General features: G+C 31.7%; 1 protein-coding gene and 1 non-coding gene across 4 annotated transcripts in view; both read left to right on the forward strand.

Moving 5' to 3' along the window:
- LOC113522394 (uncharacterized) overlaps nt 1–12795 on the forward strand; it is a 97517-nt gene that overhangs the window by 18070 nt on the left and 66652 nt on the right. For 2 of the 3 annotated variants that reach the window (XM_052902063.1, XM_052902065.1), the window contains exon 2: nt 7785–7842. The exons of the other annotated variant lie outside the window; for it this stretch is intronic. The gene's annotated coding sequence lies outside the window, so the exon portion shown is untranslated. The remainder of the gene's footprint in view (nt 1–7784; nt 7843–12795) is intronic. 3 annotated transcript variants of the gene reach the window in all.
- Nucleotides 7048–7120, forward strand: Trnam-cau (transfer RNA methionine (anticodon CAU)). The gene has a single exon. It is a non-coding gene; the product is annotated as a tRNA-Met (tRNA).

Consider the following 12795-nt stretch of genomic DNA (forward strand, 5'->3'; position numbering starts at 1 on the left):
TGTCCATGGTACTGTTCATGTCTGTTTCATCGTTTCATTACTCTTTTCTTCGATTGCTAAAGGTCAAATTATTAAGTTACTAAACATTTATTATCTTTATTACAATAAGTTTTAAAAATCGATTAAAAAATTACTCGAATTTTATGAAGTGCCTATTCGAATATACAAGTACTTGTCAGAGTCTTCAGACTTGAAAATGCATTCTAAACGGACAGTTAGACAAAAAAATAATTATTTATATATGCATACATATTTAAGTTTACTTAAATGAAATATTATTTCTTCTGTCAACCAAATCTGGATTTCAATTTTTTCAATAAATATCAATGTTACTCGATTACTAAAAAAGGGTCAAATCGGCACATCACTATTTATGGCCGTGACAACATGTTTTATTTACTGTTTATGTCACACGTATGACACGAAACAAGTAGCGTGTAACAAGCAGAATCGACGACGTGTAACTGTTTTTTTTTATGGTTGAAAACTGAATAGTAAATCTCCCTGTGAAGGACAGTTATGGAATTGTTAGTAACGGGTAAGGGTGGGTATTATATAGCAATATCTATATTTTTTTTTACAACACAGCGGGCAAACTAGCATGCGGCTCACCTGATGGTAAGTGACTACCGCCGCCCATGATCACCCACAACACCAGCGGCATTGCAGATGTGCTGCCGGCCTTTTAAAAAGTAATATACTCTTTTCTTGAAGGTTATGTTGTCGTATCGGTTCGGAAATACTGCTGCTAGAAGTTAATTCTAAAGAAACTTTAGTTTGTGGCGGGTTGTACGGTGGTGAAAATCAGCAGCAGGTATCAATCCGAACAAAATCGAGTTATATATATATATATATATATATATATACTCTGACAAGTACTTGTATATTCGAGTAGGCGTGAATTTACTGGGTACAGAGAAATAACACCTGAGTCCTCAGGAATGGCAACGCATGGGGGGTATCATGGGCGAAACAGTATATATATATATATATATATATATATATATATATATATATATATATATATATATATATATATATATATATATATATATATATATATATATATATATATATATATATATATATATATATATATATATAAACTTGCTCGTAATGAATATATAGCTGTCTGACTGCTATGGGTGATGTCGCAATGTGTGGTCATTAATGTCCGGAGATCGACATTTAACCGACCGTTATCTAAATATTAAGGTCCAGAAGAACCCAATATTTAGATAACGGACTTTAACCATCTCCAGTAACAGGGACTAGCGATCCTATAGCTAGCAATCATCGTCATCATATCAGCCTTTAACTGTCCACTGCTGAACATAACAGAACCTCCCCCTAGGGGAGTTTTGCTAGTAGTTGCCCCGCTTGACAGGCGGATTGGTAATCGCAGTTAGGCTTTGGAGATGTCTTAAGAGGGACGCTGCTGCCCATCCCTTGCCCTCCCTTAGTCACCTCTTACAACATTCACGGGAAAGGAAGAGGTGGCCTTTAATCCTAGTGCTTACATACAAAATTATATTAATGGTAATTAACCCGACTATTACTATTATACCTACTTGTACAACAATTAGTTCTACCGTGAAGCAGTTGTGTTTGCATGGCAGTGTTTCGGTTTGAAGGGTGGGATATGGCGTGAATTTACAGGGTACAGAGGAATAACATCTGAGTCCTCAGGAATGGCAACGCATGGGAGGTATCATGGGCGAAACAGTATACTCTGTTATGTCCATGGTACTGCTCATGTCTATAGGCGACGGTTACCACTTTCCATCAGGTGGGCCGTCAGCTTGTTTGCCATTCTAAGTTGTATGAAAAAAAATTACCTTAAGGTTGTCTTGAAAAGATCGCTCTCAGCAATAAGACCGCCTTACTGTACTTATACAATTGAATCGTTGTGTTTGTAAATTGTTTTGCTTGTTCCCTATATTGTATAATGCAAATAAAGTATACTTATTCATTCATTCAACAGATTAGATATGGAATAAAATAAATTTAAAAACAAAATACTCCACAAAACATTCTCGTATCCAAGTTATTCACCGAAGTGACGATGACATCATCGCCTCTAACATCATCGCGTCGTTTTTTTTATCCCGGATGAATTCCATCGGTCAATTTTTTACCACGTAGATTTTATTTACTAAACAATGGCAAAAACTTGAGCCATACATCTTCGTATCATATTTTTTTTTATATTCGTCATGATTCATTAGTGGCCTTTAGTATTATAAATAGGTATACATTGTCTTTTTTCAAAATCAAATATTAGAATCCATCATAATCCAGTTCAGGAGTTTTTTTTTAATGGGTGATAATGGTATGGTAACCTCCATCTGAGCTATCGGTATACATTGGCGGGGCACCAGTGATAGATGACTGATGAGGATGAAAGCATGTCAGTTAGCCTATCCTGACGTAATCAACTAGAATTAGCCACGTTGGTTTCCAGGGAGAACCACGTAGAGGTCGACCTGATAGGGTATATTGTTAGTAATGGGGCTATTTGATCCCATTACTAACAATCCCTTTCCCCCCCCCCCCCCCCCCCAATTCAAGAGTTATAAACAGCAAATTGACGTGAAATTGTATTTGATATATTTGTATAACATTACTAATGGTTATATTTTTTGTTAACTTTTTAGGTTATTAATTTTACATGCCTAATTATTTCGTAAAATATATATTTTTATATGATAATTATTGTACGTACGCATATCTCTATATGTATTTGAAAAACTAATACAGTTTCGTGTCTTCAGTCAAACTGTTTATAATTACTCTTCTCAATCCAAAGGTTGCCTGGAAAAGATCGCTCTTAGCAATAAGGCCATCCATTGTTTTCTTAGTGTAATATTTTCTTGTAATTGTTTGTATTTATTATAAGTTTACTACTGTAATCTTATGAAGGAAACAATTAAGAGCATCTATCTGTTTCTTTTGAGTAAAAAAATGATGTGTATATTAACAAGGGCTCTCATTGGACACTGCGAATTGAACAAGCATATGGGCCAACTAGGCTTATGTCCAAAAAGTGTTTGCAGATTTTGTCCCAATAAGGAAGCAACGCTGCAGCACTGAATGTGTGGTACATAAACGATATATCTCATTTGGAAACACACTCTATATCCTGAGGAGATAAAAAACATCGCTACAAGAAACATCTGAAAATTCCTATCACTGATAAGAATTATCGCTCTTAGCGATAAGGTCACCCATTGTTTTCTCATTGTGATTATTTCTTGTAATTGTTTATATTTATAATAAGTTTACTATTGTAATCTTTTGGAGGAGTATCTATCTATCTATCTATAACTATTATTTTTTAATAATAAAACGAATAGAAGAATAATAATAGAGAATACTTATGTCTACAATTAAATATACATACGAAATTTTGCATAAGTGTAGCAATAAAAACTACAACACATAATTACATGAAATGACTGCGCACGCGCTTCCATTTTATAATCACGCTTCCCAAAATGGAGACAGTGAGTAATAATGCAATAATGGACGCTTAAATTATAGGATGGAATTGCGGATTGGCAAATAATTGTTAGTATGCCCGTGGGCTATAATTAGAAATGGGTAATGTAGATACCGAACGGATATCTATATATTGGGTACCCCTGCACGTTAATTTCATTTCATTTTGTACTTTGTACAAAAGTCGATTGCTTGGGTACCTCTGTCCCGTTCGTGTTTCTACCGTGAAGCAGTTGTGTTTGCATAGTTGTGTTTCGGTTTGAAGGGTGGGATATGGCGTGAATTTACTGGGTACAGAGGAATAACATCTGAGTTCTCAGGAATGGCAACGCATAGGGGGTATCATGGGCGGAACAGTATACTCTGTTATGTCCATGGTACTGCTCATGTCTATAGGCGACGGTTACCACTTTCCATCAGGTGGGCCGTCAGCTTGTTTGCCACTCTAAGTTGCATAAAAAAACAAGATATTCAACCGACATGGGCGATATCGAAATGCGTAATCACCTTTTTCCCACCACCATTTTTATATTATATATATATATGAAATCGGTTGAAAATCTATTCAACCGACTTCAAAAAAAGAAGTTCTCAATTCGATCGTATTTTTTCTTTCTTTTTTTGTGTTACTTCATAACTCTGCCAGTACTAAACTGATTTGCATTTTTTTTATCTAAAAGGATTTATATTTACAGATTGGTCCCATATAAATTTTATCGGTAAAATCGGTTCAGTAGTTCGGTTTTTAGGTTATAATAACTGTTTTTCGTCACAAATGAAGTCGGTTTTTTTGTTGAAGGACACAATCTTTAATTATTATCTGATTTGTCGAAGTCATTAGATTGAAAAATAATCAATAAATAAATCAATATGCGACCTGCCGAATGCCGTATTAGGATCAAACCGTTTTTGGTTATCGCCATAATTCCGAGGCATCGAACGGTATTCGCTGACATAGATTCTTCTAGAATGCTAATCTTTAAATGTTAAGTAGGTATATATTATATCCATATACATAACTATAGTCTATGTTAATGGAACTTAATAAAAAGGGTAACCAAAGGCATTGTTTTGCGGGGAAAGGGATTGTTAGTAATGGAGACTGAGAATCCCATTGCTAGCAATATACCCAACCAGGTGGACCTCCTCGCGGTTCCCCCTGCAAACTATCATGGTTAATTCCTGATGAATTCATCATGATGGGCTAACTGGCCTGTTTTCATTCTCATCTATCACCCTTCACTGGTGCTCCGCCAGCGTATACCGTTAGCGCAGACGGGGTTACCATACCATTTTCACCCATCAAAAAAAAAGGCATTGTTTTTTAACCAGGGGGGTCACGACCCATGGGGGGAGGCGTTTCTTCTTAAAGGGGATCGCAATTTGAAAATGGACGTTGCTACCCATCCCTCGGTCATTTAATTCCCTTAGTTGACACTCATGGGAAAGGAAAGGATGGCCCATTCTATGCCGGGACCACGATAGAATACGAAAAAATATATCAGAAGAAATATTTCTAAGTTTTAATTAAAAAAAATCGACATGAATTTTTAATACGTATATTAATTACTTGCAACACTAAAAAAAAAGTGCGTGTAGTGTCGATTTAAAAAAAAATTTAAAATCAGCCAAAAGTCAAATTAGCTGACTAAATTTTAACACATTTTCGATATGCAATGCAATTCTATACATTTTAAGTTTATACTATGTATATTTTCAATGAATCGCATAAAAATCGCCAGAGAGAAAATATATACCAAGTTTACAATATCACGGGCAGGGGGGAAAGGGATTGTTAGTAATGGAGACTGAGAATCCCATTGCTAGCAATATACCCAACCAGGTCGATCTCCTCGCGGTCCCCCCTGGAAACTATCATGGTTAATTCATAATGAATTCATCATGATGGGCTAACTGGCCTGTTTTCATTCTCATCTATCATCTATTACCATATCATTTTCACCCATCAAAAAAAATATCACGGTCAGGGAAAAGTAACCATTGAAGACCTGATTAACAGTATTAACACATTACTATAATTAAGTGAAAGTTGGTTACGTTACGTGTACAAATACAATACAAACCTCTCCGTCTGTAACAGTTGTAAACGCGCGAAGATTTACTTGTTAATTTCTTATCTGTGGCAAAGTCGAAGGAAATCAAACATACAGCCGACAAAAAAAAATCATCCGAAAATGTTGGTATCAGATTTTTCTAAAATATTTTATGTTTCGATGTGGTGCGTTGGAAGACTATTTATAATTAATTGTAAGTGTTGTTATTATGGATTAATTAGTTTTAATTGAATTCGTGATGTTATTTTTTTATGGTAGATACTTATCCACAAATAGGCGCAGTGTTTTAATACTCATACAGACTCGTCTATACTTACTACATAATTATGTTGATATATAAATGAATAAAGTAGTATGAATATTGGCCAAAGAATATATTAGATTTACCTTTAAATAAATTTAAAATTTTTACTAAGAAGCATTTATTGAGGAAAACCTATTGCTCTCTAAACATATAGATAGGGGAGAAAGGGATTGTTAGTGATGGAGACTGAGAATCCCATTGCTAGCAATATACCCAACCAGGTCGACCTCCTCGCGGTATGGTATCCCCGCCTGCGCTAACGGGATACGCTGGCGGAGTACCAGTGAAGGGTGATAGATGAGAATGAAAACAGGCCAGTTAGCCCATCATGATGAATTCATCAGGAATTAACCATGATAGTTTCCGCGAGGAGATCGACCTGGTTAGGTATATTGCTAGCAATGGGATTCTCAGTCTCCATTACTAACAATCCCTTTCCCCCCTAAGTATGTTCATTAGTTCTCTGATTACTCCTAAAGTTATTCCTAGTTATTTATATGATGAATATGTCATTGTAACTTCGCTTATGATGCTGGAGGGGTAGGTGCTGGAAAATTAACATAACTGATCTCACCATCTGTTGGCCCATTGCGACGAATTCACCAGAATCTAATCACGATGGCTTCCAGAGTGGACCGCGAGGAGGTCAACTTGATAAAATAAATAAAATAATGAGGGTATGTAATCCCCAATAATAACAATCCCTTTCCCTCTCACCCGCAATAGGGTACAAGTCTCTGTGAAAATAACATTTTTTTTTTATATAATTAAAAAATATGGGAAGGTTATATGCGCAACTGTTGTTTTTTCTTAATTTTTTTTTATTTCCGGCCAGTACATCGTCTGTAGATAATGTAAAAAAAAACTTTTAAATGGCCGGCTAATGTTATAATTGTAGTTAATGTTCTTAAAATATTTCGTAATCTCGCCTATGTGACGCGAGAAGGTTAAATAATTTTAAAAGCTATTGGAATAAATCATAATTATTGTTTATAGAGTATGAAATGTCTTTAGATGATTAATTACACAGTGATTATATTTTTTACGGCTATTAGAGTGCTAGAAGGCTAGTCGTATATTTTGTTAATATAAAATGTATATATTTTTTATTACTACAATAACCTGTAACTAAACATGTATTGACCTATTTTAACATGACTCACATCGGCCTCGATAGCGCAGTAGGCAGCGCGCGAGTCTCATAATCTCGAGGTCGTGAGTTCGAACCTCACTCGGGGCATTTCTTATTTCTTTTTCTTCAAAATAAACAAGTTTTGTTTTATTATTATACTATTATATTCTTTTTAAGTTTATTTGTTTTTATATAAATACAGTGATATTTAGTTTGAAATTACAATTAATGTTTGGATGTTTAGTAATAACTTTATATGATATACATATAAATGGTCAGAAATAATCTTTCATAATTTTCTTGACAAGTAATCCTAAATAATATTTTTTATCAACAACCAAGGCCGAGACCTGTTCCATGTCGTAATTATCGAACTAAGCGCCCAGTAGTTACAAGTATTATGAAATCTTATGCTAATCCTGTTGCTTAAACAATGCAACACTTGGTATACCAGTCAGCCCACATTCCATTGTGGAATCTGTGGGTAATTGTCATCTATCGTAAATAGTAATGAGAGAATTACCTTGCGATTTCGAATCACAACGTGTGTGACATTGCCATGGGGTTTTACATCATAGTATGGAAATGAGGTTATAACTCATCGATAACGCCATCTATTGGCTAATAGCTTTATTACTAGGAAATTATATAGGGAACAAATTGCGAAATTTTCTTTCTTATTAATAGATTTAAAATTGTAATTAATCATTGAAATTATAATATGTAGACTATTTTTAAATACAGGTTTACATTTTTATATTGTTTGTTTCAGATTCAAAATAAGTAAAATATTTAAAAGTAACAGTGTATTGATCGTTGGTGCCAAAAATGTAAGTAAAAATTTCGTTGTTATTAGTTTTTTTTTTTAGATAATAAAACGAGATTAAGCGAATAATAATGTACTGCCTAATAATGTTATGCTTTATAAAACCACAACAGTGTAATGCCTTGTTTGTAATAATGTTATTATCGTATTGTATTGTGCATTTCGACACATAAATGTAAAAACGAAAACTATTACCTTATCTATAGGTCATCGTAAACGTATTTATGAACGGATGGTGTATTTACCTCTTTAGTAATATATACTTGGCCAATTCATACGATTTTGAGGACTGTTTCTGTAGTCATAATGTTGGTACGTTAAGAAACAAAATCGAGTGCTTTGAATTTTAACGAGTAGCATTTTTAATTTTGCGGGGCTTGGTCAAACAATGACGGTATTATGTACACTTAGTAAGGTCAGTTTAAGGTCATTTGAGACTGTGAATTTGATATATATATAATATTTGTTTTATTAATATAATACGCTTATATAGTAAAAAAAAAATTAAAATTTTTGAAGTCATCAGTTAATAAAAAGAATTGATTTTTTTGTTGTCGTTGGTTCGTAACGATCTACATATATATTTATTAATAATATTTATATAAAATATGAAATAAGCATAAGCTTCGCCGTTTTTGTCTCGGCATAGAAAATACAATCCCTTACCTTCCATAAGTTCCCTTAATCACCTCTTACGACACCCACGGGGAAGGTAAGGTGGCCTATTCTATGCCGAAACCATACGGCACTTTCTTACATTGGAAATAAAAAAAAAATTAAATGTATTACAATTCTATTAAAACTAATTATAATATACAAGACAGTATTGTTATCATAAATACAACAAAACTAATATTTAATATATTGATGTGTTATCAATTAAACAAATACTTAGCTGCTTGAAAGAATGCGTTTTTGGCACGTGATATTACAAGAACGTGGCATTGGACTGTTCGTGATACAAACTGCATGACGGACGCGTGGGTTACGTGATCTTCCGTTTAACATAGTGCTAGTAACTATTCTGTAGTGATAAAAACAAGGTTTTTGTTTTTTTTTTTTTACAATCTTACTTGTATTATTTTATGTAGAATTAACGGTGTTATGTGCATACTGGTTTTATTCACTTCTAGCTTTTTGCTCATTATTTCGTATATGTAGCTTCAGAAGTAGGAAAACTAACTAAAACCAGTTCTATATGATGTATTATAGTGAAATATATATACGAAATTTTAAGTTAGATCTTGTGAAACGTGTCTGTAAGAAGAGTATCTGATTTGGTATAGGACTTTTTTAGTGATATTGGAAAACATTTATAGACAGGCAAAATTTCTAAAAATCATTATTTTGACCGCTATGTATTGATCTTATTAAGACCCCTCACGTTATGTGTTTTTCTTTTTATTATTTGCCAAGTATAAACGTCGTATAGTTATAATTTTACCCTTTTTTATATAAAAAAAAATCTTCAAACATCTTATAACTCTATTCTGATATTGAAGTGTCTTTTTTTTTTGCGCAAATTTCTCAATTTGAAAGACTATAACAGAATTATTTTAACTAATAGTTAAAATAGGTTTGTAGGATGTGTCAGTTTTTATGAAAAAGATGACCATTATATTAGGAAAGTTTGAAATCTGTTCTTAAAAATGGATCAACAATAATTAAAAAACCAAATTAAGTGGAATATAATATTTTTTATAATAATATATTTTTTTAATGAATAGAAGGTACACTGCTTTGCTTGCCAGTATTTGAGAATCTGTTGACATAAATAAAAGTTTAACATCTCGACAAATAACTAACGTAAAGCATTTACGAGTATATGCTCAAACTATATTTAATCTGTAAATATATTTTGTATAAATAAACTAGAATTTATTTGTCTAATCATGAGAGAAAGATTTTAAGAGAAAATTTATATTATACAGTTATAAATAAATAGCATGCAATTTACAGATAAACTTATGAAGACTATAAATTGTAATAACTCATTACTTAAACTAATAAAAATCTTAAATGAACATTATAATCGTCATGAATTTTCTGATAAATATTTTAAGATTAATAAATAAATAAAATAATGTCTTTTTATTTCAAATATAATATTTCAGATATAACTCATAGTTTACATTAAATTTATTAGTATAATTTAATTTTAATAATTATAATTTGGATAAATATAAATAAATTAAATACGAATTAAAAGAATTTTATTATAAATTCCTTGGTCGTCAAGAACACAAATACTGTTTGTGTGAAATACTGTTTTAACAATAGGATTACTTATTTTCATTAATCTTTTATGAAATTTCGCTTTACAATTACGTAAAATAGCAAAGAAATCATTAACTCTGGTCTTTGCGAACATGCCATACAGTGCGTATGCATAAAAGATGCTATTTTAAAACTGACATGGGTGGGTACTTATGGAAATTTATGGGTATAAGAGGTGATATTAATCACCTGTTATACCCATAAGTCAGATAAACCGAAGAAATATAATTTAACCTGCAATAAATAAACCAGGAACCACTTTTTATTCCTTTTTATAACTCGCGTACAACCACAAAGACGGCCCGCCGTGTAATATTTTGGAGAAACCAACTTTTCACCGTCAACTTATCAAGTAGGTTTTTTTTTTAAAAGAGTCGGAATTCAAAATGACTGTTAATGTTAATTTATTAAGATATGCCGGTTTTGAGATCGGAGGGCCGGCAGAAATGTTGATAACGAAAACTTTCACGTGTTAGTGAAACATTTAATGCTTTGGTATCACATTCATGTATGTATTGTAACCTTTTCTCATGGGAGAGACTTAGCAGTGTAATGATAATCAATTTGTTGTTAGGGTGATATAGCTTATGTTTCGTAGATTATGAATAACAAAAATGATTATGTATTATATCGTATCTTTGATTGAAATCTAATGTCAATTTTACATTTTTATAATCGGAGTAGTTTCTATTTTGTATTTGTTAAAAAGTGAACGAATGTTGTGCTGCGAGTATTACAAAAGGATAAATCTAATTGAAATAATTGTTTGAATAAAATTCGAAAAAATATAATGATTACGAAAAAAATATAGATCATTCTTACTCCTAATTCCAAAAGATATTGTGAGTTGTTTAATGAATGATTGAATGAATAAGTATACTTTATTTGCATTATACAATATAGGAAATAAGCAAGGCAATTTACAGACACAACGATACAATTGTATAAGTACAGTAAGGCGGTCTTATTGCTGAGAGCAATCTTTTCAAGACAACCTTAGGGTAATGGACTAATTGTTGTACAAGTAGGTATGATAGTAGTTTAATATTAATAAGGTAAATCAAGTATTAATCTTTCAAGTAGTAAATTTCTCGTAAGTTTGACGTTTAAAAATCACACCATATGGATTAGAAATGTCAACTAGATTGATGTAAAAAATTGATTTAACTTATATAGTACAACTGTTTAACTGATTAAAAAAAAAAGGTTCTCAATTCTTCGGATTTTTTTTTATGTACATTATTCAGATTACGGTTATTTGAAGATGATTGGATCGATTCGAAAAATTCTTCTCTTATCTGAAAATATTTTATTTATTTATTTATTTATGTTTAGATAGACCGCGTATTTGACGTAAAAACGAAGCTGTCTTTTTACGCCAGACTGCGTCAAAACTATATATATCTATTTTCAAATTAGTTCCATAAAATTTTTATCAAAATTGGTTCAGTAATTTAGTTTTTAAAAAAAATTACTTTTTATTCCAAAACTAAATTAGTGGAAAAAAAATGTAATTGTAACGATTAAAGTCTTTGTTTAAATTTTTTTATTCATATCATGTATATGATTAAATGACCACACGAGTGATATCGCAAAAACTTGTTTAAAGTAAGCATTTTATATTTAAATTTCCGAGAAAAACACCGGCTAGTCATGTCGGAGTTTACTGGATAGATAGAATGTTCCAGTTTATTTTTTCACTAAAAACGTTATTCGTATTTCTGAAGTACAGTTTCGTAAACGAGATTTTTTATTTCTGAAATATAAAAAAAAAACTGTATACCGTTTTAGTTCTAGGAATGTAGTGTTTATTTTGTACTTGAATTTACATAGAACCATATAATCGTATGTCTAAAATTATTATTTTACTTTTGTAATGTTTTAAACACAAGATAAAACACAAGAAATGTGATTTTATTAAATTATACGTAACACTGTAGACTGTTTTTTTTTTAATGGGTGATAATGGAACGGTAACCCCACCTGCGCCATTAGTTTACACCGGCGGGGCACCAGTGAAGGATGATAGGTGAAGATGAAGCAGGTCAGTTAGCCCAACGTGACCAATTCGACAAGAATTGTTCACGATGGTTTCCAGGGGGAACCACGCGGAGGTTGACCTAATAGGGCATATTAATATTCATATTGTAGACTGTTATTGCATCAATAAAAAGTTTGGCATGTTTTATGCAACTTGGGAGTAGCAAATAATATAAACAGCACTGATCTATTGATTCCAGTGCTGATTTTTAAAACAGTTCATTTTAATCTGTGAAACTGACGGATTTTAAGTGCTTATAATAAGTCATTTGGTGGTTATCAACCTTGGAATTAAGGATTCAATAGAGAAGAAAGAAAAAAAAAATCTATATAATTATTTATTTATTTAAGGCAAACAAACAGCTAAAATAATACATAATTATATACTTAAATAGTAATTTTTGTAGCCACTAGAATTTGCACAAAATAAAATACAAGTAAACGAAACACAAAATTAGACAATACTAAATGAAACAAAAAAAAAACAAATATAAACAACATCGTCAATAATAATGCTCAGAAGTTAATAAAACATTTTTTCAGAAAAACAATATAACGATTAAAAAAAAATTACAATAATTTAGTATAAAAAAAAATTGGAAAAATTAGGACTTCTAACTGTATATTAAAGAAAAATTAT

This window comes from Galleria mellonella, unplaced genomic scaffold, assembly GCF_026898425.1.
Source record: "Galleria mellonella isolate WM207_F2 unplaced genomic scaffold, CSIRO_AGI_GalMel_v1 utg87, whole genome shotgun sequence".
In the NCBI taxonomy this organism is placed as follows: Eukaryota; Metazoa; Arthropoda; class Insecta; order Lepidoptera; family Pyralidae; genus Galleria; species Galleria mellonella.